Source organism: Orcinus orca, chromosome 17 (assembly GCF_937001465.1).
Source record: "Orcinus orca chromosome 17, mOrcOrc1.1, whole genome shotgun sequence".
Taxonomy (NCBI): Eukaryota; Metazoa; Chordata; class Mammalia; order Artiodactyla; family Delphinidae; genus Orcinus; species Orcinus orca.
The window spans coordinates 75167245-75194748 of record NC_064575.1 but is presented as its reverse complement, the minus strand read 5'-3'; the positions used below and the strand labels follow the sequence as shown (position 1 = coordinate 75194748).

Genomic DNA, 27504 nt, shown 5'->3' with positions numbered 1-27504 from the left:
TGCCCAGGTTCGAAGCCAGGGCCCCCCTGCTTACTGTCTGGGAAACAAGTTTCTTAACTTCTCTGTGTTAAGTCTTCTCCTCTGTAAAATGGGCACATAACGTACATGAAGCAGTGCCTGACACAGTGCAAGCGCTCAGTAAGTTCTCATTATTTTATGATTAGCAATTAGCATTTTTCCCTTCATATCCAGCCTCTAGAACTGTCTAGTTCTGGTCCGCTCCAGTGGGGACATCCCATTTTCTTCCACAATGAAGGAATTCAAATGCAGTCCCTCAAAAGTTCAGACGACATGGTTCAGCCTTGACCTGACCCTCTATAATCTGCACTCAAGCATTCATTCATTTTTCATTTGTGCAAGAATATTTATTAACCACACACTAAGCGTCAAACGGCACAGAGAACAAGAAGGTCAGAGCCACAGCTTCTACCCGCTAGTGGAGGAGACACAGCAAACTCAAGAAGCAAAAAACATCAATAAAAGTTGTTTGAAGACTGTGATTGGTGCCATGACAAGTAGCAGCAGCATCTGGTGATTCAGGATAACAGAGCCTGGGGAAGGGGCCTATGGGATGAAGCGGTCTGAGCAGGTGACCGAAGTTGAGATGAGAAGGAAACAACCTTTCAAAGAGCTGGGGGAAGAGTGTTCCTTCCGGGAAGAGGGACCAGCGAGTGCCGTGTCCCGTGGCACGTAGCGTCGGGTGTCAGGGAAGCAGCAAGAGACCGGGGTGGGAGGGCAACTAGATGAGGCTGGGTGATGGGCAGGGCCGCTCAGGGTTTCCTAAGAGTGAGGGGTTGCCAGGGGGAGGCTGGGGAGGGTTCAAGCGGCAACATGACACGACTCTGCCTGCTCAGACGTGTAGAATGGGCTGTAAAGAGGCCAGGGTGTAAGCAGGGGGACCAGTCAGGTAATAAACTGCATACGGGCAGTGGAAGATGAAGGTGGCCTGCACTGGGGCGGGTAGCATCAGAGGCAGAGAGGAGGGGACTTTGGAGGGAGAATGCTCCCTCAGGATGGGACATGAGATCCTTAACTTCGGTGTTCCCTGTGAGCCGGTAAGCCATCCGACGCACGCTCGGGGCTCACCCTAGAGCCCTGCGTGCGGGACCCAGCCACCTGGGTTGTAACAAGCCCTCCAGGTGCTTCGGATGTCCACTCAAGTTTGAGAAGCCCTGGACGGGAAGACTGATAATATTAACCAACATGCAGTTGTGTCCCCAGGGGAATGCCTTCCTCTCCCTCTAGGGCCAAGCAAACCCCAAGCCCGGTGGCCAAGATACTGAGATCCTCAAGGTGGTTTCTAGAAAATAATTTGTCCACGGGGTCGATGTCTACCTACCCCAGCTGGGGCCAACCCTGGCCAGGCCGGAGGGCATGGGAGGGACTGGGCAGGGGGAGCAAGCAGAAGGGAGCTGGCATGACCAGCTCTGGGGGTCCAGAGCAGAGGGTAGCCGGGCCAGGAAAGGCTCAAACTCCCCTGCAGCCACTGTCATGGCGGCCACATTCCAGTCCCAGGAGAAGAATGCCGGCAATGTCTCAGAGTACCGGGGCAGGGTCATCCTGAGGTACAAAGGACTACAGAGTGCCTGCTGGTGGACCAAAAGTGACCTATGGAATCTGACTGAATCCCTCAGCAAGCCTTGTAGCCCTCGCCCACTTATTCCCTGGGGCTCAGCAGGGCCCAGTGGGCGATGGGCAACTAGCAGGTAACAGAGTCAGGACCCAGAGGCGCAGAGGCCAGAAAAACCATTCCCTTCGTGGGCCCTGGGGTCAGACTTCTCTCAAAGACTCGAAAGCATTCCATTTTCTCCGCATTCCTCTCAACCTCAGTGGCATTAATCATCCAAGATGACGCGGCGAGGCAGAGACCAGGGCCCAGGGAGGCCAAGGGAATCACAGAATGCAGCCTCTTCTCTCCACTTGCATGGTCACCACCCTGAGCAGGCCACCACTGCCGTCACCTGGAATGAAACAAATGTGGTTTCCCAGCTCCAGGACCCGCTGCTTCATCCCGTCCCGCCTCGTCTCCAACCACCAATCCTGCCACACACCTCCTCCATCAGCTTCTGCTGTCTGGCCGTCTTTCTGTTCCCCAAGCAGCCAGGCTTGCTCCCATCTAATTTGAGGACTCTCTCTCCAGACCTCTGATAAGGGACAACCCTAAAGATACCAAATGCTGTCATGTGCCAAAACATTATCCGCCATAATATGCAAGGCACCTCTACTGGGTTCCATAACGCGCCCCCCCCGGCAAAATGCATATGTCCTCAGAACCTCAGAAGGGGACCTTATTTGGAAAGGGTCTTTGCAGAGTCATCTGTTAAGGTGAGGCCACATTGCATTAGGGTGGGCCCCAAATCCGGTGACGGGCATCCTTATAAGAAGAGGAAAGAACCCAGAGACACACACAGGGAGGAAGCCGTGTGACGACGGAGACAGAGACTGGAGGGATGCAGCCACCAGCCACGGAACGCCAGCAACCCCCAGAAGCTAGAAGGGGCAACGGAAGACGCTTCCCCGGGGCCTTTGGAGAGAGCGTGGCCCTGCCGGTACCTTGATTGGGGGCTTCTGGCCTTCAGAACTGTCAGAGAATAAATGTCCGTTGTAAGCCGCCCGGTTTGTGGTAAGGTCTTAAGGAAACTAACCCAGCATCTTATAAACATTCTCTCCAGTCCCTGCCCCAACCCTGCAAAGGCAGAATTCTCATTCTCACCCTCCAGGTGGGAAGCAGATGAGCCTTGCTCAAGTTCACACGGCCAGTAAGCGGCAGAGCTGAGCTCCAACCCCAGTCTGACCCCAGAAAAAACGGGTGCTTTGCACTGGGCTGAAGGGTCACCCTCTTTTTATAGAACGGAGGCCTGCGAAGCAACACCTGAATGAACGTCCTGCTTCCTTCAAGGCCTCCGGAAGCTCTTCTGTCAGAAAGGGTTTCTGGGAAGCTCTGGGTACCAGGGAGAGAGGAACTGGCTACCCACTGCTTCTAAGAACAAACAACGGCAGATGGAGGCTTAATTCTGAAGTTGTAACATAAATTTTTTTGTCGCTGAGACCATCCCATCTCATGTACATGCATGTGTGTACGTACACACACACAGACACACACACACACACACACACACACACACACACATTGAAAAGGTTTCAGGATAGGCAGTACGCAGTAATTATTTTTTTGCTCATCAGAGAGTCCTTTGTAGTCCCTGGCCTGAATCATTATTATTATACTTGGTTCAGATGCTAACAAGCTTACCTTCTGAACAAGCCTTCTGGGCAAAAGATCCAAAAATCTTTAACTGGTTGAGGCGCAGAACTTGGAAGGGCATCTGGCGTGTAATTATTTTTACCGGGAAAAAATAGCCCATCTTGTCAGCCTTCCATTTTGAGCTGAGACAAATGGGCCACAAGCACATACATGAAAGGGTGGGTTTGCTGGGCCGTGCACGCATCATCCTCACGCTAATCCACGAGCCTCATCAAGATGAATGATGGACTGTCCTTAATGTCCCTCCCTCCCCACGTTTCAAGGGAAACTTGGCCTATCTGGGCTCCCAAAACCACCACGAGAGGTTTCATGCAAGTTTTCTAAAGCTTCTGTGAAAACAGAGCTTGTTTTCTTTATCATTTAAATTGCAAAGTACACCCCTGGCTGAGGAGAAACACAAACACCACAAGGCTTGTGCTGCCACACAGAAGGGAGGGAAAGCCAGATGGCTTCACTGTCCCCGCGGAAAAGCAAAAGCCCTGGAGGCTACCGCTTCTCCTTCTTCTTCTTCTTCTTATCGATAATACCCAGCATCCTACAAGAACCTCTCCCTCAGGAATGTCACAGCCACCCTGGACCTCAGTTTCCCTCATCTGTAAAACAAGGAACTAGACAAACATTCAGAAGCCCTCGGCCTGAGGTGCCCATGGAGAAGGAAGAGAGGAAAAGGCTGGCTCTGCCCCGCTCTGCTGAAATGTGCCTAGGTGTGAATGGCCCCAGAGCACTGTCACTTCTTAGCAAGGGTCCTCTCTCTTAGGAAGTGGACATCCAAGTAGTGAGAGGCTCCACCACTGCCCTGCCCACCTCCGACACTGGGATCAACAGGGCCATTTTCAACTTAGATGGAAAAATAAAAAGTGGACCTAGAAATGCTTTCGTGTTTCGTGAATTGGTCATCGGGCAGAAAAAAAGCTGCTCACCAATGGACTAGATGACCTCCAAAAACAACAATGAGCCTAGCCGCCGGGCTCAGCAGATGTGACAACAAAGGAGCTGGGGGAATGAGGGAGGGGCTTCAGGCTGGGGTGGACGGGAGATCAAAGGCTTTGGGGAGGGAGGAAGATAGGGGTTTTCAGCGTTCTGCTTCTGCCCCACTGACGGCACAGAGCAAGATGCTCCTTCGGGACTCAACTCAAATAACCCCTGAGATGCACAGTCTGGGGCGGGCAGGAGAATCCACCCTACATGCCAGAAAGAGAAGGGAAAAGAAACTTTTCCAAGGAGCTGCCAGCTCCACGCATGGGGCCTGAGGGAGCAGCTCAACCCTGCCGTGCAAGCAGAGAGGCCCTGAAATTCCTGGAACAGAGCTTGGTTCAAAGGAGGGTAGGGAACAGGCTGCACAGACTTCTCCTTCCATGCTGGGAGGCGCCGGGGCAGGACCGGCTGGGCAGGAGGAAGCCAAGGCCTCCAGCCTCAGGCCTGCTCGGTCAGGCCCGGGGCTCCCCCCACACACAGGCCACCCCAGAGGATGGAACAGACGGGTGGTCGGCCGCCTGGGGGGCGGGCGGTTGTCTAGGACGGGTTGGCAGATTCTGGAAGGCAGAAAGGGAGGCCAGCCACGGGGCGGGAGCCAGTCTGTGTGAGTGGAGGAAAGCCCTCTGGCCTGGGATTCAGGGGACGTGGGCTCAGGACAGCTATGAAACAGATTTTCTAAAACTCCTAGGGCTTCTTACTAATGCATTAGGAAGCAGGATGGCATTCAAAGATCTTTTACTACCCACTGGTCTTTTAAGAACTTGTTTCTTATTGATTGAAGAACTGATACATACAACTGGTAAAAACTTCCAACTAGTTGAAAAGACTCATCGGGTCAATGCTAAGCTTCCCTCCTGCCCCCGTGAGCCTCCTGAGAAGTAGGCGCTATTACCATTTTTTAGTGCACCTTTCATGACCTAGTCCAGGCGTGCGTCTGTGTGTGTGTGTGTGTGTGTGTGTGTGTGTGTGTGTGTGTGTCTGAGAGAGAGAGAGAGAGAGAGAGAGAGAGAGGTCTTCCTCTTACACACAAATGGAAACAGAGAGGAAATTCCAAAAGAACAACTCACCATCTGGAGCCTGACTTTGTCATCCACCAAATGACAAACCTGGATGGTTGCCTCCTGACCTGGAATAGTCCAAGCTACGAACCCACCTGCCACGAGCCATGGGCAACCAGCTTGAGGAGCTAACCTGCAGCTTGGTTGGACTCAACTCTGGGGCACTCTCAGGTCTGCTGGAGTGCACTAGTAGCTAACTAGTAACTAGTAAGCTAACCTTTACTGAGCGCTCCCCAGGGCCAGGGGCTGAGCCAATCAAGTTACAGGCCCCACCTCGCCCAGCCTTCCATCCACCTCAGGAGGTAAGGACTGGTATTATTACTCCCATCTCATAGGGTTAAACAAAAAACAACCCTAAGGTCCAAGAAGCAAAGCGACTTGCCCAAGGTCACGTAGCTGGTAAGTGGTAGGTAGCTATGATGCAAATGCACTTCTCTCCTGTACATCGTTTTGGGGGACACACATAACAGGGGGAGAGCTGCAGGCCATGTGACATAGGTATTTATCCCCAGTGAGGCTGGCTGACTGCAAGGAACACACAACCAGCGCAATGTGTAAGAGGCAGAACCTAAACCCTTCGGTTTTGCATCCAAGCCCCATGCTTTTGATTATCACTAAAGCAGCCTGAAAACGGAATAGGGTAGGGCCCTCCTTAGCCGCCGGATTTATGTTAGCTAGTTTCACCCTCCAGCAATCCTAAAGTAGGTGTCATAATCTACCCTTAATCGATGAAAAAACAAGGCTGATGGAAGCTGAGTGACCTTCCAAAGTTCTCTTAGGGGAGACTGACAGTGATTGGTTCTCAGGCTCAGGCCAGAATTCTCTCCACTGAGCCACAGCAAACCACAGGGCATAACCTTCACTGCAGGTCTACGAAGCTGCTCCCATCTCCCAAGCAGCAAAGTGTGGCATTTAAGGGAAACCCAAAATCATCATGAGAAGCAATGACAAACACGAAAGAGCTATCCCCTTCCCCTCAACAAGACCCACATCTCGCCCAGAAACCCAACTTCACGAGAAAGCAACTCCCTGAAGGGGAAATGTCAGTCATCATTTTGTAGCTGCAATGCAGCAAAACCAAATGGGAAAGCGACCTAACAATACGCATCAAGAACCTTTGACTTTGTCATTTGACTTCTAGAAATCTATCCTAAAGAAATCCGAAAGACGGAAATAGCTTCATTCGCACATGTGCACACCTACATACACACACCTGCATACACACACAGACAGACACACACACACGAACATGCATCTCAGCACTACTGTGGAAGAAAATGACAGGGAAATATTCTTAATACTCAGGATTACAGGTAAAATTGGGAAAATGACAAACTATCCTTGTAACGGGATGTTACAATGTCATGTTGCCTGAAAAATGATACTTAAAAGCCTGCTTTTAACACCATGTGGATATACTTCCATTAAGCGAAAACTCCAATAAAAGTGTCAACATTAGGTGATCTCACATTCAGAAGAAATACACACAGAAAAAAGAAAGGAAATGCAGCAAAATGCATTAACATTATTTTCTTCCTTATACTCTTAACATTTCCCAATTTTTCTATAAGACAAATCATCCCTAAAAAAATCAGCATTATTTGAAAGAAATGATGGCCCATGCTGCTGGATAAGATGAGCAACGGGTGTAATCCGAGATGGAGAGAAGAATTTGCTTTCCTTTTCAGAGTATGCTCCTAACAAGTTACATGGTCCTGCAAAAGAAGGGAGCCAACGTAGAGACTGATGGGGGGATCCAGTAAGAAGTGGCTCAAGCCTAGAAGAGCCGTGGAGAGCAGAGAAGGGGAGTCCAGGAACCACATACACCACGGCAGGTCTGCAGGAACCAGACACTGGGGAGCAGGGCGCAGGGGGGTTCCCAAGGGAATGACCTGAGAAAGGGGGGCGGGGGGGGTGGGTGTTGGGAAGCTGACTGAGGGTTCAAAAAGCAGCTGCTCTCGGGATAAAGCCAAGTCGTTCAAGACAAGGAGGCAATTTCAAATCCCAGGACAGAGGGTGCTCCAGACAGGACGCCTGGGCATCTACCGCTGATGCAAGGGGAAGGCCATTCAGAGGCGCGATGGCACAAACCCTGTTTACCAGTGTTGCGACTTTTAGAATGAATCCTGCAAGTAAAGCACAGAAGTCTGAATTATGGGTGTATTCACTGCAGAACTTGGAAGCCTGCCGTCCGTGTCACGGTCTAGCTCGGCGCTGTCCGATAGAAAGGCAAGACACATAAAACGAATTTAAAAGTTTCTAGTAGCCACGTTAAGAAATCACAAAAAGAAAGAGGTAAAATTAGTTTTAATCATGTATTTTTACTTAACCTAATATATCTAAATCTTATCACTCCAACATGTAATAGGAATACTTATTAAAGATATTTTACATGATCTGTTTTGTACTAAGACTTAGAAATCTGACTCACAGTTCACACTTACAGCACATTTCAATTCGGACTTTTCCACATTTCAAGTGCTCAGTAACTACATACCAGTGACCATACGGGCCAGCACAAGTCCTAACCTCTCTGGCCTCTATATTCGTATGTTAAAAACAAGGATGGACTTAACCTCTGTCTTCTTTCATTGTCAACTACAGTTCAACAAGCTTTCATTGACTGTAAGCGTTAATGTTTACACAGCCCCTTTCAGATGATACCAAACAATGCTTCCTCTAGTTCTTAAAAAGTGCTTCGGAAACTAGAGGCTCAGAGTGGTCGTGGGCTCAGCTGAAAGTCACACAGCCAGCATGAACCAGAACTCAGGCCTCCTGCCTGCAAATCCAGTTCCCTTATCTTCACTTACCGTTACCACTCTAGTAAATGGGTCCCTTCTTCCCTCCCTCCTCTGGGGACCACAGGCAAGTTGTTGAAATGTAATGAGCCATTCTGCGCAGCAATGTTTAAAGAGATGCAATCATGCATCCTTCTCGCTTCCTGGGCAGAGGAACATCTGGAAGTTTAAACCACTCAACAGCTGGAAGATATTCTCATCCTTAAGAAGCGTAATTCATTACGCCAACAATGAAAACCAGACTGTCAATCTGGTGGGTGGGGTGCGACTTTACAGCTATCAGTTTCCTGGCTGGGAGGGAGTGCGTTTGCCCTGGGCCCCTGGCCTACTAGAGTAAACGCAGTGAGTCTGCTGCTAATCCCCTCGTGCTGATGAAGTTCCAGGCACCAGAGGGAAGACGGCCCAAGGGACATCTGTCTTCTGATCCCGCCTCTGCCCCTTCAGCTCACCTTGCAGGGGCTTCCCCCCACCGCTGTGCGATCCGGGGGACCCTTAATAAACTTCTCTCAATGCCCCCAAGCTCTATCCTCATCTCACATTTCAATCAACGACCTGGAGCCCTGAGGGAGAGATGACCTCAAGGCAGGAGAGCAAACCAGTTAGACCAACAGATCTGAAAAGCAGGCTACTTGGCTTCGCATCTTGGCTCTGGCCCTGCTACTTAGTAGTTGTTACCTTGGAGAGTCACTTACCTTTCTGCCTCCGCTTTCCCGTCTGTAAAATGGGGAAATTAATATAGACTGTTGTCAGGATTACATACACAGATTAGATACAGAGGCAGAGTCCTCGGAACAGAGGCAGGTAAACAGGTGGAGCTATTTACGTGAGAGCCGACAGGGGCTGGCAGATGAGAAAATCAAGGGAGGAAGTGATCGGCGTCGTCCTGCAGGGACAGCAGGACTGGACTCCAAAGCTAGACTTTTAAGAAAGGAAGCAACACGCCTATCAATGTGCTTTTCAAACTGGAAAGTACTCAACACCTTCGCTCAGTCAGCCCACGTTCCCTGACCCCCCTGGAGGCTAGAGGCCCAGCCCTCGCGTGCCTATGCGGGGCCCATAACCAGTGCTTACTGAGCACCTACGACATGCCAGTTCTGGAGGAAGCCATTAAGGTACAAAATCGCATTCAACGCTCACAACAAAGTATCTAGTTGGTACTACTTATGTTCTAGTTTTACAGATGAGAGAGCTGAGACTCAAGAGGGTAACTTCTCCAGGGAGATCTGAGACTGTTGAAGGCAAGTGGATCTCAAACCGATGCTGTGCAAACGAGAAAACCGCGCTCTTCTCCATTACGCTGTGTTTCTATGCTTCTCACGCAGGTGAGCGATTATTTGTGGCTTTGGGTGACCCTCTGTGACCAAGTATCAGAATGATTCAAAACACAAGGCAGAGCCCCCGGTTGCAAAAAGCCCAGGCTCTGGATCTAAGCCATAAACGAATGAATAAATCTTGCTGATGAAATGGGTCCCTCTCCTGGAAGAGGGACCGGCTTGCCCTCCTCTCATAATTTGGGCCTAAAGACTGGCATGCGAGGCAGGCGGCAGTGCAGGAATGACGTGGCTACATTTTCCTCGTGGAGGCTTACAGGCCAGGTGAGACCTCTTGGGAGCCCACTCTCTTCCGCTGCCATCAGTTTATCTGTTTCGGAAAGGTTTATCCTGGCTGGGGGTATCTAAGCTGAAGGCCACTGTAAACACTGGAAGAGGTGCCCGGCATTCCTACATTCCATGCAGAAAAGCTTGGGAAGTATGGATGGGAAAAGGGGGAAACCCCGCCTGGGCAGGCCAAGATGACCTGGCAGAGGGCAGCGATCCAGCTGGACTGGGAACCTGCCTGGAATCCTGGGCCCACATGGAGGGGAAGGTAATCTGCACCAGGGTTGTTTCATGACCATTCTGGGCGTCAGTTACTACCCCAGCATCAGTCTGGGGCAGGTATAAGAGATCCTTAACCGCCAACAGGGAACAATGCTAACAGCAGGGAGGGCTTATTCAGGGTCTGTTATCACCCCACCCCGGGTCTCGCACTATCTCATTTAAACTTCAAAATGATGCGGGGCCTTTTGTCCTCCGTTCCCACCTGAGGAAACGGGCGGAGAGAAGTTAAGTTCATTGCACCAGGAACTAAGTAACAGGATGAGGCAAAGGCAAGAGTGAACCCGCGGCCGTCCCATTCCAGGAGCTACACTGCTCACCATCACACCAACAGCATTTCTTTTCAGATTACTGATGAGGGTCAACAGTCCGCAGCCGAAGACATCCCTTCCGATTTTGAAAGTCTGATCCCAGGAAAATCCAAAAGCAGCCTGGGGTCCTACCACCTTAGCCAGAAACTCTGGCCCTTGTGACCACGCGTACAAGAAGGCTCACAGCAGCTCTGCTTGTGTGTGGTGGGAAAAAATTAAAAGAAAAAAAAAAGCCGCCAACGACTCACATGTCTTTGGAGAACGGGTGAATAAACTGTGGTCTGTTCACACAACGGAACAGATGACGGCGGTGAGAAACAGACCACATCCACGTGGACTTATCAACACACGCCGAGTAGGAAAGCACGCCGCGTACGGTGTGGAATTTTGTAAAAGGTCAAAAGGAAGAAAAGTAACGTCACATTTAGCGGGAAAAAATTTTAAGCAAGGACATAATACACACCAAAATTCAGGAGAACTCGGCTCTAGGGGAGAATACTAGGGGTTGGTAGTGGGAGAGGCTAGAAAAAGGACGCAATTCATTCCGGGTCACACCCTAAGCAGGGTGGGGGACTCACAGGAATTCGTTTCCTATGATGCTCATAATGCCATCTCCTTTTGTAGATATCAAGAGAATATCGTGGACTAACTGTTGAAACGACACGAAATTCGGTCCCCAAATGATTAGAAAATGTTTACTAATCATTTGTTTCGTGGGAAGCACGACTCCCAAATCATTTATTTTGTGGGAAAGTGACGTGGTGAGTCGGAACGTCCACGGTGGGTGCACTAGGACCCCAGCTACGCTGCTGATGGCTGCATTAGTGAGTGTCTACCAGGCTCCAGGTTGCTGGGTGTACCCCTCCGCTGCTGGGAAAGGGGGTAAGTGCATCCAGCTGGTAGAGATGCTGAGAAGATGAACAAGATAACACAGCTAAGAGCTGAACTGAGACACCAACCCAGGGTAAGCACTGGCCATGGGAACCCAAAGGATGGAGCCTCGGAGCAGTACGGTGAGAGGTCAGGACACGCGCGCTGCCACTCCTGGCTGGACGGCCCTGGCTAAGCTTGGCACAATTGTCTGCACCTCACACCAAAAGCACAGACGACAAAAGGAAAAATAAATAAGTTGGACTTCATCCAAATTAAAACCCCCTGTGCATCAAAGGACACTTTCAAGAGAGTGAAAAAAACAACCCACAGAACAAGAGAAAATATTTGCAAATCATCTACCCGAAAAGGGATTTATATCCAGAAAATATGAAGAACTCTACAACTCAACAACAACAAAAAACCCGTTTCTTGGGCTTCCCTGGTGGCGCAGTGGTTAAGAGTCCACCTGCCGATGCGGGGGACATGGGTTCGTGCCCCGGTCCGGGAGGATCCCACATGGTGCGGAGCAGCTAGGCCCGTGAGCCATGGCCGCTGAGCCTGCACGTCCAGAGCCTGTGCTCCGCAATGGGAGAGGCCACAACAGTGAGAGGCCCGCGTACCGAAAAAAAAAAAAAAAAAAAGTTTCTCCAAAGAAGATATACAAGTGGCCAGTAAGCATATAAAAAGATGCTCAGGGAATTCCCTGGCGGTCCAGTGGTTAAGCGGTTAGGACTTGGCACTTGCACTGCTAGGGCCCGGGAGCTGCCAAAAAAAAAAAAAAAAAGGATGCTCAACATCATTAGGGAAACGCGAATCACAACCACTATGAGATGCCACTTACATACATACTATTATAAAATTAAAAACAAACAGAATAGCAAGTGTACAAACAGACTGTAACAAGTGTTGGCAAGGATGGGGAGATTTGGGAATCCTTGTGCATGGTTGGTGGGAATATAAAAGGGTGCAGCTGCTGTGGAAAACAGTATGCAGTTTCCTACCTGTCAAACATAGATCATAAGCCCCAATTCACAGGTCTGTTGTCAGACTAAAATGCGAAGATTATTTGCATTCATTCACTCAGCCAATGACCCTTGGGCTGGACAACGGGGAATACAGGAGACAATAAAGCGAACAAAAATTCCCTTGAAGCCTGTTTTCTATTGGGGGTTACGGATTCCAGGCAAGACAGGTAACTCAGACTGGACTTTAGACTGTGGCGGATGCTAAACAGGGAAACAAAACAGCTCAGAGGACTGGGGATGTATTGGGGTGGGTGAGTGACACTGAAGGTGGAGAAGCCACACGGAAAGTGATGACAGGAAGGGGGCAGCCTGTCGTACGTCCCTGAGCTGGGCCAGGTCACAGGCTCATCCCGAAGGAGACCAGGACTTAACGGGAGGGTTCTGAACAGGACTTACATGATCGGACCTAGATTTCATCAAGACAATTCTGCTGCTGGGAGAACTTAGTGAACCACGGAGAGCCACACCAATGATCATTTATAATGACTTGATTTCCCCAAGAAAGCACAGATTGACACTGGAAGGTAAAAAACTGGGCAAAGTCAGGTGCGCACTGTGACCTCACAGAGAAAGCAGCATCGGGGATGAGGGCATTCTGTGTGTTCACTCATTTAATCCTCTTAACCGTCCTAGAACAGCAGGGCTGTTACTCCCATTTTACAGATGAAGAAACCAGGAGGTACAGAGATTTGAAGGCCATGCATCTATTCAGTGGCAAAGCTGAGGTTCCAAGCAGACAGTCTGGGGTCAGAGTTTGAGAAGACAGAAGCACCCATGCTGCCTAAAGCTTGCCAGCCACTTATAATAATGACCAGAGCGAGAGAGGAGAATGCTGGTCCAGAGACCTAAACGTCTTCCTCGCCCTCGGAGCTTCTCTGTCAGTCTGCTCGTGGCCCTCCCCAACCCCACTCTTACTCACCAGTACCAATTTCTAGGTATAATTAAAACGGGTTTGTGACGCAGAAACAACAAAACCTGGAAGCCTTTTTTTTTTTTTTTTTTGCGGTATGCGGGCCTCTCACTGTTGTGGCCTCTCCCGTTGCGGAGCACAGGCTCCGGACGCGCAGGCCCAGCAGCCATGGCTCACGGGCCCAGCCGCTCCGCGGCATGTGGGATCTTCCCGTACCGGGGCATGAACCCGTGTCCCCTGCATCGGCAGGCGGACTCTCAGCCACTGCGCCACCAGGGAAGCCCTGGAAGCCATTTTAATGTAATTCATATCACCTAGGACAACTGCTACTTTCATTTTCCCCTTTTCTCTCTCAATCTCCATCCAGAGATTGTCTAGTTTAGAACCAGAGATGTGGGTTATCATAGCTAAAATTTGCTGCCAAAGTCAAACTGTCCTGCCCTTTTTTTTTGGGGGGGGGGGGCGTAAAGAAGAGGGGGATGGGAAAGCAGGGCTGGGAATAAAAAGAAAGTTCTTAGGGAAAAGGATTCATTTTTATACTTCCTGGGTATCTGAAGTTAACAGATTGGTTAATGGATTGGTTCCAAACCTAGTCTTTGCACTCTGACCTGGGTTCCAACCTGCCTTTTAATAGCTGTGTGAACTTGGGCAAGTCAGTTAACGTCTCTGAGCCTCAGTTTGTCCCATCTGAAAAACAGGGCTGATAATGGTTCCTATCCCATAAGGTATTGCTGATCAGTATATGGGGTAATGGAAGGGAAGCCCTTGGCACTGTGCCCATCACACAGTGGGCTCTCACAGAACACCAGCTGTTGTCAGTAATCATACTATTGTTATTAGTACAAATCCTTACAACCAACCAGAAGGAGGAAATAGTATTCCCATTCCAAGATAAGAAACAGAGACTATAGCCCTTCTGTAACAGGTAAACCCCTCTCCTTCTGCCACCCATTACCCTATCGCAAGGCTCACCTCCTCTAAAAGAAGCCTCCCAGGCCAGCTGGACCTCAGTCATCAGCTGCTTCATCCCCTGAGAACCAGCATCACCCTGTCCCTCTCTGACAACCACGACCTCACCCTGGTGTCGTCGCCATGTGCAAAAGCACACGTCTGTATACCTGCACTGGACTAGGGGGGTGGGGATCTCAAGGGATTCCCCAAGTGTAGCTACAAGCCCTAGCACAGCACCAGCAAGTGAGACGCACAGTAAATCCCGGGTCATTGAATGTCACTGTTCCACTGTGATTTTTCCGTGTAATCAGTTCATAGTTATTATCTACATGGATTAATATGGACAAGTTCTTAACGGTGGCACAGAGTCAGGGCTTAATATCTCTATGATGCCATTTTATAGCTAAATAATGCTCCTAATAATGCTAAATAAAGAACGTGACGCTGCACTATAACTGCATTAACACCATATCATCACTGTCGTTGGTTTTGCTCTCCCTCTGCATCTCTGAAAGGTAAGGATGGATCTTCCAGACTATCAAATCCACGGTTCTTTTCTAGTTCCCCAGAGCCTTGCTCAGTTTCAGGCACATATTAAGCTCCTTGTTGAATTTTGCCTCCACAATGTGAAGACAGATAACAAGATGGAAAACACGGAACAAAACAGGGTGGGGCTTTTGCTTCCTTCTGGTAGCTGATTGGCTTGTTTCTTTAAGCAACTTTGCCACAACGGCTCACCGTAAACGAAGAGAAATCTGAAAGTCACGCATTTTCCCCCGATGGAAATGAGCAAAAGCTCACCAACTTGGAGGGCAAAAGTCATGAGCTAGCCGGAAACCACCACTGCCTAATAACAGCTGACCAACACTTTAGGAGCCCAGCAGGATACGAAAGGTCTGGCTTCCCCCCCCCAACACCCCCCAAAAAAGGCCAACATGTGTTGAGGGGGTGGAGAGGGAAGGGGAAAAGGAAAAGAGCAGTTAACAGGAAATGATTAGTTTTCCAGGGACACACAGCCTATCACAAAAGCATGCAGGGGGCTGAAGAAGCAACTCAGAACAGCATTAAGTGCAAACAGTTCTAAGAGAAAAAATGTTAATGCCGTCTATGCGGGAGGCGCTCTATTGCAGCACCCAAGTCAATAAGGGTTTAAGCAGGGAGCATCCACCAAGCCCTGCCGGCTCCCTGCAAGGTGCTGGGGTCACAGAAAAGCACGGCATGTCTGGAAGAGCTTGTGCAATGGGACAGGGAGAGCCATAAGCAGGGGCTGCAAACTGCTGGTCCCAGGGGCCACGTCGGGCCCACACGTGTTTTGTTTGGCCTGTGAGCCTTCTTTAAAAATCTGAATTGAAACATTTGAAAATCAGGAGAATTTTCATTAAAAAAAAGAATGATACCCAGCTTCTCTTTCAAAAGTAGAAGGTCTGGCAGCCGTGAATCTCCTTTCTGGCCTGGGGAAATGGGGAGGCGGAGAGGGGGAGCTGGAATCAAAGAGCAGCCGCCTCTGGTCCAGAGAGGGGACCAGTTGTCGGCCAGTCCACACCCTTCCTACCTGGTGCATTTATATCATCTGCTCGTCTTCCTAAGCAACTGAGTTTGCAAGCCCTGTTGGGAATCCATGGCCACAACACAATACAACAGGATGTGAGTTGTGATAACTCAGGGTGCATGGAGGGGATGAAGGAATGTTTCCTGAAGGAGGTGACCCCTAGGCTGAGTCATAAAGCATCAACAGGAGTTAATTAGAGGAGGAAGTGGGAAAGGAATTGAAACCTGTCCCATCTCCCCAGCTGGGTGAGACGTGACTGTCAGAAGTGAATCCGTAGGCACCCACCCTCTCCACAGAATAACGCCATTCCAAACCTTCATTATTCAAAACCGACACTCACCAGCTGCCTCTAATCAGACAAGCCTCCCTTCTGATCCAAGCAGAGGCATCCGTCTGGCAGAAAGCACTCAGCCTGGAGGGTTGGTGAGGGCTGGGTCCTTACCCCAGATACACATCACTGGGTTCACATCACTCAGCAATTCAATCAATACTCATGAGGGTCTATTATACAGCAGGTACTCGAACTAATAATGGGAAGCCATAAAAGCTTTTAAGTCGTTGAGTCTCAGGATCTAGTTTGCCCTTTTAAAAGCCAGGCGTGGGAGCAGGGAGACAGCTGGGGCCGGTAGCGGATGCTCTCCAGAGGGTGTTCTGGCGCCAGTGATGCCGGGTCTCACTGCTGGACCAAAGGGGAAAGAGCTGCATAATCAAGGGTCAAGGGTGTCAGCAACGGCTCAGGTATAAAATGTGAAAACCGTCGTATGCTGCTGTGTAAGCCGTGGCTGCGAGACCACCTCCACACGTTACCATGACTGATACAGTGATCTCCCCTATCCTTTGGCACCCCTCGTTTTTTTCAAAACCCTTTGCAGGGAAAAGTGGGATAAGTATGTGGGGAATGTCTCTAGCTGAGAAAGCACATATGGACTGTCCAGGGAAATGACAGGCGAGAGACACTGCCTTTGGCCAACCTCGAGGCGTGGCGAGAGGACACGGGAACTCTGCACCAGGCAAAGGCCAGGGGCAGCCCCGAGCTCCCCTTCTATTTCAAGAGCACTTCCTGGGAGGCCATCTCCTCCCAAGTGTGCTGAGGGGAGACCGGCGCTGCAAGGCTGGTGATCCGGATGCAATGACATTGAGAAGCACAGCGTGCGGAAGAAGCCCCAGGTCTCCACCGGAGGTGTTCTCTGAGCGTCAACGCGGCCAGGACAGTCTGGCCTTAGCCTCATAGGTTGTTCTTGGACCGAATGCAACCGTCTGTTTTGTAAAAAGTGATACACCACAAGGATAGGAGTGATCTCTCTTTGAAGTCTCTCAGTGAGAAGATTGGCTAAGTGACCCAAAGCTGCCCCTGGCCCCAGTTGGATGAATGATTACTTACGTGGACTGTGGGATAAACCCCGACACGATAAATGCCAGAAGGGACCCCTGTTCCTACAGCTGCTCTCCCGTAAATTTCAGGAGCTTCCCACACAGAGGCCCTTTTCTTTTTCCTCTTTCCTTTTGAAAAACAGGAAAAGCCAAGCATCCAACCAGAGGGTCACTGGTGTATTCTCAGCCACATTAACTATAGAATGTTCCTCAGTGACCCCAGGCCCAGGACACCACATGTGCACAGGTCTCCCTGAAACGCCACTCTGATCTCGTCCCTGCCCCCGTTCAAAACTTCCCACAGTTCCCAACCGCCCTCGGGATAAAGTCCAAGCTCCTCACGGGGACTGGAAGGTCCTCAGCTACCTCTTCAGTCCCACCTGGATCCCTTCCAACTTTGCCCTCCAGGCAGAAGTCCTTTCTCTCCCCAAAATAAATATTGAATTTGTCCTCTTCTCCCCCTCTCCACTGCTAGAGCCAGGGTCCAGAGTCCTCATCTGCATGGCTGCCACACGGCCTCCAAACGGGCCCAGCTACCACTGTCAACCATCCAATCCATTGTCTACCGAGCAAAAATGTCAATCAAACCAGGCCTCCGCCCCACTCAGCAGCCCACAGAGGCCTGGACTAGTGCTTAAGGCCTCCAAGACCAGGCACCTGCCCACCCTGGACCCCGTCCAGGTCCTGTGTCTCTCACCCTTGGACATTCACTCCACTCCACCCACAGGAGTCTCTTGACATCATGAACTTCCCAAACTTTTTCCTGCCTTGGGTCCTTCATGCATGCTGTTCTCTCGGGCTAGAATACCTCCCCCCAAACTAGTTTTTTTGTTGTTTGTTTGTTTGTTTGCTTTGGTGGCATGTGAAATCCTAGGCATGTGGAATCCTAGTTTCCCGACCAGGGATCGAACCCGCACCCCCTGCAGTGGAAGCTCGGAGTCTTAACCCCTGGACCGCCAGGGAAGTCCCTTCAAACTAGTTTTTAAAAGAAATTTTAAAAACCCAGAATTTACAACCATGAACGTGTTGTCATATATACACACGGTCTGCTTTCCTTACTATATGTTTTCAGAATGCAGAAGTGATATATGTGCCTATATTCTTCTTTTATAAAACATGAAAGGTAAAGTTAAAGTAGCCTTTGACCGTCACCACCAGCCCCATCCTCTCCTCCCTCCCAGGAGGATGAGAGTGCATTTGATCTAGATCCTTCCAGTCCATTTTCTTTTAGACATTCACACCCACCTCGAAGTATCCTTCAACAACACATAACATGAGCTGTGAATTCTCAAATGTACCGAGGCGTGGGGCTGCACGTATGTTTTGATTTCATTGCGTTCTGCCAACTGGTCTCTCAAGCAACCCCGCACTCACCAGCTGAGTCAGGGGACCCCATGCCCCACACAGCCTCCCCAAGACTTGCGTCAGACTTCCTATTTTGGGCACGTTTTAAAACGTGAAAAAACGTGCCCCAGAAACAACGCAAGTGTCCTTCCACTGGAAGATGGATAACAGTGGCATATCCAGAGAACAGGACACTACTCTGCAACCTAATCCACCCAACGACTGACACATACTACGTGGAAGATCTCACCTGCAGGAGAGAAACCAGGCTCAAAGAGCTACATCCTGGACGATGCCATTTACACACAAAAGGCAAAACCAAACCGTGAGGTCGGGGAAACAAATCTGTGATTGTTAGAAGCTGAGGGTCAGGGAGGGGGTTGACTACAAAGAAGCAGGAGGGACTTTGGCGGGGGATGGAAATGTTCTGTATCTTCGTGATGATGATTACATGACTATGTTACACAGCTGTGCGCATTTATCAAACCACCTAGCGCTGTCCACTAAACAGGGTGGACTCTAGTGTCTACAGATCAGACCTCAGTACACCTGCCTATATTAGGGACATTTGGAATCCTTTCACAGGTACTGTCCATTTTGCTTTCTTCTTTTGAGAACTGTTTGACTTTGGGGAACTCTTTATTCTTTATTATTAAAGCTGTTCTTTTTTTTTTTTTTCTTAGTCTTTTTTTCTTTACAATACAGTCATATTTATCAATCTTCTCCTTTGTGCTTTGCTCCTTCTCTGGTTAATTTCCCCCAAATCTTCGTGTCTCACTCGAATGTAGGATTTCAGTGTGAATCCCCTCACCTCATACACACTATCTTCCACATTATTCGATTTCATATTCTTTCATATTCCTGACAGTAGTGTTACTTTTTGGTGTATGTTTGTCTCCCCACTAAGAAATAAGCTCCTTTAGAACTGGTACCATACCTGTTGTGATCACTCCTGCACATCCAAGACCTTGAACAGTGCTTGGCACACAACAGGCATCCCACAAATATCTGCTAAATAAATGGAAGTTAAGAAAAAGCTAATACAGGTGCATATGATGTATACGCACACGTGTCTAGCATTTAATACACGCTATACGTAATTGTTCATGACATAGCGTATCATGGACAGCAACAGACATCACGTGTCTCACCAGATAACAGCAAATTTAGCTTCAGTGCAAATCTCATGAGTTACAATATTTAACTAAAACTTTTAAAATAGTGAGATGTGGGGCTTCCCTGGTGGCACAGTGGTTAAGAATATGCCTGCCAGTGCAGGGGACACGGGTTCAAGCCCTGGACCGGGAAGATCCCACATGCCGCGGAACAACTAAGCCCGTGCACCACAACTACTGAGCCTGCGCTCTACAGCCCACGAGCCACAACTACTGAGCCTGCAGGCCACAACTACTGAAGCCCGTGTGCCTAGAGCCCGTGCTCCACAACAAGAGAAGCCACCGCAATGAGAAGCCTGCACCCTGCAAAGAAGAGTAGCCCCTGCTCACCACAACTAGAGAAAGCCCGTGTGCAGCAACGAAGACCCAACGCAGCCAAAAATAAATAAATAGTGAGATGCTCTGATGCAATAATCCTAGGACAGGGGGTTTATCAAAAAAAAGAAACGAAAAATAGAAAACTTACATATGTAAGCTATATGTAGCTCTATTATGAGCTAAGCATTGCAGAAATATCATCTACCCAATAAAAAATGACATGGACAAAAGCATATGTAATAATATTCAGGAATGCTTACAACTTAATGATAACTAAGAAAAGCCAGGACACAAACATATTGATACATACCATAATTACAACCTTTTTTAAAAAAAAGCTACAGTAAAGACAAAACAGTGATTGGATTTAACTCAAGAAATAATACTTATCTTTATAGACTTTTCCCCCCAGAATTTTAGAGATAAGCTTGTATTTTTTTCATCGGAGGAAAGATAATTCCAATTTCCCTAATTACAGTTCTGTCCACCCAGGGCCATTTCAGGTACCTCCCTCCGAAGAGCCATCCTCTATTACATTTGTTATCCTTCTAAATGTAAACCTGGGAATTTACTCCTGGTTACAATCCCAGGGTTGGCAGGACCCATTTAAATCACTTCTGCTGGTCATTAAGTGGCCAGTGGGCCAGCAGGTGGGGCTGACCCACTGGCCACTCCTGCCTCTCCCACCTCAGGCACAGTCCCAAGGCCCAGGGTCCTCAGCTCTCTGTTCCCTGTCTGCAAGGCCCTCACTAAGACTGGAGACCTATCTCCCACGTCCCTCCTGCTCGAGCCTTCTCAGCCACACCAGACCTAGTTGCCTGCAGCTCCATTTCCACCTGTCTTCCCTGCCTCCCAGCCGCTCTGGTCAGCAGTCGTTGCTGCGCACGGGCTTCCTCTAGCTGCGGCGAGTGGGGGCTACTCTTTGTTGCGGTGCACGTGCTTCTCATTGCGGTGGCTTCTCTTGCTGTGGAGCACGGGCTTCAGTAGTTGCGGCACGCGGGCTCAGTAGTTGTGGCTCATGGGCTCAGTAATTGTCGCGCACGGGCTTAGTTGCTCTGCCTCATGTGGGATCTTCCCGGACCAGGGCTCGAACCCGGGTCCCCTGCATTGGCAGGCAGAATCTTAACCACTGCGCCACCAGGGAAGTCCCCACACTGGGAGCTTCTTGAAGACAGGGATGGTTCCTTATTCCGTGCAGAATCCCCTGTGCCTGGCCCTCACTCACTCACTCTGGATTCACTGAATGCTCATCACGGCCCAGGCGTTGTCGTAGAGCTACACTGCCCAATAAAAATGGAATTTGAGCTACGGGTCATTTTAGATTTTCCAGTAACCGCATTTTTAAAAAAAAAAAAGGAACAGGTGAAATTCATTTTAGTGATGTATCATATTTAACCCAATATATCCAAGATACCATTTCAACACATAATTAACGTTAACGAATTCAGTAATGAGATATTGGGTTAGCCAAAAAGTTCATTCGGGTTTTTCCTTAAGATGTTACGGAATATATATCACTTTTTTTGTGTTAAGTCTTTGAAATCCGACGTGTATTTTAGTACATCTCCATTCAGACTAGCCTCATTTCAAGTGCTCAGCGGCCACATAAAGGTAGTGGCTACCGCATTGGATAGGGCAGTTTTAGATGCCTGGGGATACAACAGTGAGCAGTCCAGAAGCTCCTGTCCACCACTACCAGCCTGGACCAAGCACCTGCATCCCCTGCAGTTGGACCCGGGTGCCCTGACTGCTGGCCTAGATTTAGTCTCTTCTCAACACAGCAGCCAGATTGATCATTTTGAAAGCTAAGTCAGAGCAAATCAGCTTTCTGTTTTAAACCCTTCAGTCGCTCCCCATTTTACTGTGCACAAGACAGAGTCTTTTAGAAAGGCCCAGAGACTTCACGTGCAACGCCGCTGAACACTGCTCTGGTTTCCCCTTCCACCTCTGTCCACCTAGCTCTCACCACTCCAATCCGTTCTTCATCCTGCTTCTCCCTCTCACAGGCCCACCCCTGCCCTCAGCCTCGAACCTGGCTCTTCCCTGGGCCAGGAACACCATCCTCTAAGACTAACCCCTTCAAGGCTGCTCCAGTAACAGCTTGTCAACAGAGTCTGCCCTGAAGCCACCTTAACACTGCAGCCCACCCCAGTCCTCCAGACCCTGACTCTGCTCCACTTGTTCCCATAGAACACATTACCCTCAAATACACTGTGAATGTCCTCAGTTTATTATGTCTGCTGTTCCCAATGTCTACCTCAGCTGCAATGCAAGCACCATTTGTGCAACATCTTTCTTGTTCCTTTCCGCCTTCCCAGCACCTAGCACCCTGCTTGGCACAGAGTAGGCATGCAACAAGTATGCGTTGAATTGATGAAAATGAATAAATGAATGAATGAATGAATGAAGCCCTCAGCCCTACAGAGTCTACAATTTCAGGAGAGAAGACAGATATACGGTATATCAGGTAATGATTAGTACTGTCTCAGTTTGTTCAGGCTGCCATAACAAAATACTACAGATGGGGTAGCTTAAATGATTGAAATGTATCTCTCACAGTTCTGGAAGCTAGGAAGTCCAAGACCAAGGTTCTGGCCAATCTGGTTTCTGATGAGAGCTCTCTTCCTGATTTGTAAACAACTACCTTCTTGCTGTGTCCTCACATGGCCAGAGAGAGGAGGCAAGCTCCCTGGTGTTTCTTCTGATAAGGGCACTAATCACCTCACAAGGACCCCACCCTGATGACCTCACCTATCCATAATTACCTCCCAAAGGCCCCATCTCCAAATACCATCACACTGGGGGTTAATATTTCAACATATGTATTTTGGAGAAACACAAACATTCAGTCCATGACAAGTACTATGGACAACAGTGAGACTCAGGAATGGAAATGGGAGTTAGGGAGGTTGCTATTTTATGAGGCAGCCCCCAAAGGAAGGCAATAATTATAAACATAGCAACCACCACTTACATAGTCACTACCACACAGCAGCCCTGTGCTAAGCACCTTACATCTACTAATACAGTGGTGTCAGGAGTCAGTGGAGTTTTTGCCTGCGCTGCCTCTATCCGTTCCCCAACTCCCTGTGGGGACCACCCTGACCCCACTGTGTGGCCTGGATAGAATGGAAACTCCAGGTGGACAAAGATTTTTGTTTCTTTTCTTCCCTGCTGGATCTCCAGGAGCTAGAACAGTGCCTGCCACCCAGCAACTGCTCAGTAAATGAATGGCTCAACCAATCCATCTTAAACAGAGTAGCAAATGTTAGGGCCAAATTACCAGGGAAAGGGAGCCCTGAAGAATAACCAATAATAACAATCATTTTTACATCTTCCTCAAGAGCTTACTGCCACTGTGCTAAGTGCTTTGCATCATCCCTGGGAGGGGGAAACTATTCTCCTCTCAGCAGCAGCGAGAGCTGAAGTAACCTGCAAAAGCAGGCTGACGGCACTTCCCTGGTGGCACAGTGGTTAAGAATCCGCCTGCCAATGTCCTGCAGGGGACATGGGTTCGAGCCCTGGTCCAGGAAGATCTCACATGCCACGGAGCAACTAAGCCCGTGCGCCACAACTACTGAGCCTGCGCTCTAGAGCCCACGAGCCACAACAGCTGAGCCTGCATGCACAACTGCTGAAGCCCACATGCCTAGAGCCCGTGCTCCTCAACAAGAGAAGCCACCGCATTGAGAAGCCTGCGCAACGCGACGAAGAGTAGCCCCGGCTTGCCGCAACTAGAGAAAGCCTGCGCGCAGCAATAAAGACCCAACGCAGCCAAAAACAGAAAAAAACTTTATATATACATATAAAAGCAGGCTGACACCTGAGGGGCACCCTCTGATTCCTGTCCTTTCTGAGACCTCTCCCCATTTCTATCTCTTTCTTACATCTATTAGCCAGTGTTTTGTTCAGATGCTTGCAAAGAACACTAGTGAAGTCACTGCCATTTTATGATCTATGTAACCAGAATGTTACCTTTACGCATTACAACGTATTCAGAAACCACCACTCCAAGCAGCCACAGGAAGTAATAAAACCCAATAATTTTAACAGTAATAATATTAACTAACTCTTGCTGAGCACTTACCAGGAGCCCAGGCGCTGTGCTGAACACCCGCCAGCTGTTCATCCCCTATTTCCTCCTCATAGCCACCGGTGAAGCTGGTGCTTTACCATCCCCATTTCATAGGCGAGTCAACAGGCCTACAGAGGTCAGGTAACTTGCCCCAAAGGAACCCAGGTCTGCACGGCCCCTCAGGCGACCCAGGTGCCTTCTGCCGCTTTCAGTCTTCCTTCCTTTCTTCCCTGTCCCTTCCCTCAGGGCAAACCCTCTGCTTCCCACCCTGTCGGGCTGTTTCACATCTAAGAAGACAATGACTGGAGACTGGGCATCGCTTGTTTCCTTGAAAATAAAGCAGTTCTTGACAGCCACCTGATCCAACAAAGTCCCAGGGCTGTGTGAGCCACCAGATGAAGATGATTGCCAGCATCCCCCACCCCTTCCCCGCCCCCTGCTGCTCCCAAGAAATGCATGGTCCAGGAGGGAAAAGAGGCAGGTCAACAAATAACCCTGGGGCTCGGACTACCCACCAGGCACCAGCAAAACAACACCCCATACCCCTGCCTGCCCCCCTCAGAAAAAAGAGGAAGAGAAAATAAAAGAAAAACATTCAGAATTCTGGAATTAAAAAGTGACTGAGACCATTTTGGCCTCGTGTATGTGAATCTTGTGTTTATGGGCTGGCATTGTTTTCGTTTTTAATGACAGGGTTGGGAGAGGGGCCACCACAATCCTTGTATTGTTAGGGCTGCTACAGGACCAGAACACACGCAGGAGAGAGACAGGTACTCAGATAGTTTGGGGGGCGGGGGCAGGGGATGGGGGGGAGGGTATGTGATCATTTGCAGAAAGAGCTCTGTCTCCCATCTGCTCTGAATGTTCACAGTGATTATATGCTGGTCACAAAGCCAGGCAGGACGCCTGGATGTAGCGTTTTGCAAATGCCCATAGATTTCACACCAAGACTGAGGCTCTGCGCAGGCTCCCCAGACCCCCGTCCAGAATCTTCCAAACGCTGCAGCCCCCCCTCCCATGGCTTCCTGACCCCAGCGTTAGTGGAACGGGCCGGCAGCCAGAGCAGGCAGTGTCTTCACACAGGGTTTGGGGTTTCCATCTGTGCCGGGTAAGGAGGGCAGGCTGGGGAACACACTTGATCCCTCCCGCTCCAGGCCGAGAAGCATCCTTGCTTACTTTTAGTTTCACTGTCCTCTAACTTCTAGGAGTGGTTAGAGAACCAGGGAGCCAGATGGCCCAGGTCCAAATCCCAGTGGCTCTACCACTCCTTAGCTGTGTGACCTGGCGGTGAGGGTAGGGATATTTTTAATCTCTCTGAGCTGTGGGTCCCCCATCTGCAAAACAGTGATAATAATAATAATAATACCTTATGCGATGGTTGGGAGATTAAATGAGATAACATATCTAAAGCATTTAGAACTGAGTCTGGCCCGTCATAAGAACTCCATCACTGCTAGACATTTTATCATAACTGCCTTGGTGAGGCTATAGCGAGCATGAAATGGGAAGAACATGCTTGGCCTGATATACGATTTCAATGTTACTATAGAAACTACTTCTATTGTTGGGACCTCCCTGGCAGTCCAGTGGTTAAGACTCCACACTTCCACTGCAGGGGGTGCGGGTTCGATTCCTGGTGGGGGAACTAAGATCCTGCATGCCACACGGCACGGCCAAAAAAACAAAGAAAGAAACTATTATTGTTATCATTTACTATTACTGTTATTAGATCCTTAGATTACTGGGGACCAGAAAAACGGAAGAGAGAGAGGAAGAACCCGTCAAAGGACCCATTTTAGCAGCATTCTCCTGTAAGGCCTAGAGTTTCTGAGGTTTTCTAGGGAAGGGGTAGAAGTGACCATCAACGGAACTCATCTACGGTCAAAATTATTCCACGTTGTTGCTCTGTTTCCATCTTGATTCAGGGTTTCCCCCCACCCCGCCGCAGACACAGGGTATATAAAGGAGGAGTCCTGGCCTCTTACAGAGATTACAAACCAGCATCCGGAGTTTAAAAAAAACAAACAAAACAGGGAGAATGCCATGTCTCCAGCCAACTAGGAAAGGAAATACAAAGTAAAAAGCTCGAGCATCCAGAAAGCCATCTGACATCTAACACAGTGAAGTGCGGCCATTCGTTAGCAGGCCCGCGGCTACCTCGCCAAAGAATATGGACCAGCAACTATCCCAGGTCCTCACTTCCGCAGGAAAGGGTCAACACCGCCACTGGTGTGACCAAATTCAGGGAGAATCACACAAAGAGGAATAAAGGAAGGCTGTCTTATCGTCCAGGAGGTTCTTTCGTTGAGCTGTCCGAGAAAACTGTCCATCCCGGGCAGGCAGAAGGCCCTGGGACACAGACTCCCAAACCCAGCCTGCCTGCCTGCCATTTAGGAGGAAGAAAAAGAAGCTAAAAGCACAAGAGATCAACTGGATATGGACGGTGAGGAATCACCGGGTTTCAGACCAGCAATCACAGAAATCAGTTGCGGGGCTGGAGGGGGCGGGAGGGGGTGAGTTCTGATATTTCAGAGCTGAGAAGAACTCCCTCTTTCCAGTCCAGAAAAGCTCCAGCCCTGGACAGAAAGGACAAACCGGACAGCATGGGGGAGGGACGGAGAGGAGACGGAGGAAGAGAGAGGAAAAGCAACCAGAAAAATAAACTGATTTCTTCTACTTTTCAGGGGAAGCCTGGTTTATGCAAAATTCTGCACTCAAAGTCGGCAAAGCAACAACAAGAATAAAAACCACGCTTAACCAGGCAAAACAAAAATGTGATCACATAACAAATCCCCCCGGGGAGTTCACTGGGTACAGCATTATGACCGGCCCTGCACCCACCGAGCCTTTCCATCACCAGACCCATGCATGGAATTCCAGTCGGACCCTCGTGCCAAGGCCTCAGACCACGAGGCACTCCTCACCTCCAAGATGTAACTGCTCCCAGATACTGGAGACCAGGCCACGAGGCTCTGCCCAGCCAGAGATTCTGTGTTTGTTCTTCTGCTGCTTCCAGGAAGGTTTTTCTCCTAATAAATCTTTCAGGAAGTCCCACTCAGAGTTCAGAGGATCCATACACCCCCCTTCTCCACTGGTTAGAGCTTTAGAGAGATTCGCTGTGACCACAGGACTGTGTCAAATGAACAAGCCTCAACTTGTCGCTGCCAGTATGCAAAAGAGGCCTGCGACACCCTATGACAAGCAGCAGAGCAGATGCAGTCCCTACCTCCTCAGAGCCCCGCCCAGCCACCGCAGACAAACACACGTTTCTTCAGGGTTTTCTCCAGCAACTAAACAGCTCCAGTAGCCAGGACGCCAAGTGGTGGGGGAACGGAGGGATGAGACGGGGCTGCCAGCCTCTCTCTGGAGAACAGAAGAGCAGAAAGGAAACACCACAACCTCACCCTCTTCTCCCTAAAACCCCTCACAAGGGATTTCCTCTCTTCTCCCAACTTACAGAAGGGCCTGAAATCAGGGGCTCGAGTGAACACAAGAATATTCCATGCCTGCCAACTCTCAGGAAAATTCATGGTGTATCCGCGCACCGAACACATGCAGCCTCATGGCTGCCCTTCCCGAGAGTCTACACTCCGGACCACAAACACTGGCATAAATAAGAGCACATTAGCCTA

At 49.5% G+C, this 27504-nt stretch overlaps 1 long non-coding RNA gene across 7 annotated transcripts in view; it reads right to left on the bottom strand.

The window, feature by feature from the left end:
- Positions 1–27091, bottom strand: part of LOC117199656 (uncharacterized) — a 372975-nt gene extending 345884 nt beyond the window's left edge. For 3 of the 7 annotated variants that reach the window (XR_007472599.1, XR_007472601.1, XR_007472594.1), the window contains exon 1: positions 26797–27091. This is a non-coding gene — a long non-coding RNA (uncharacterized LOC117199656). Of the gene's footprint in view, positions 1–13218; positions 25207–26796 lie in introns of those variants that run through there. The other 4 variants (XR_007472596.1, XR_007472597.1, XR_007472600.1 and 1 more) reach the window with 3 other exon arrangements.
- Positions 27092–27504: the final 413 nt, after the last annotated feature.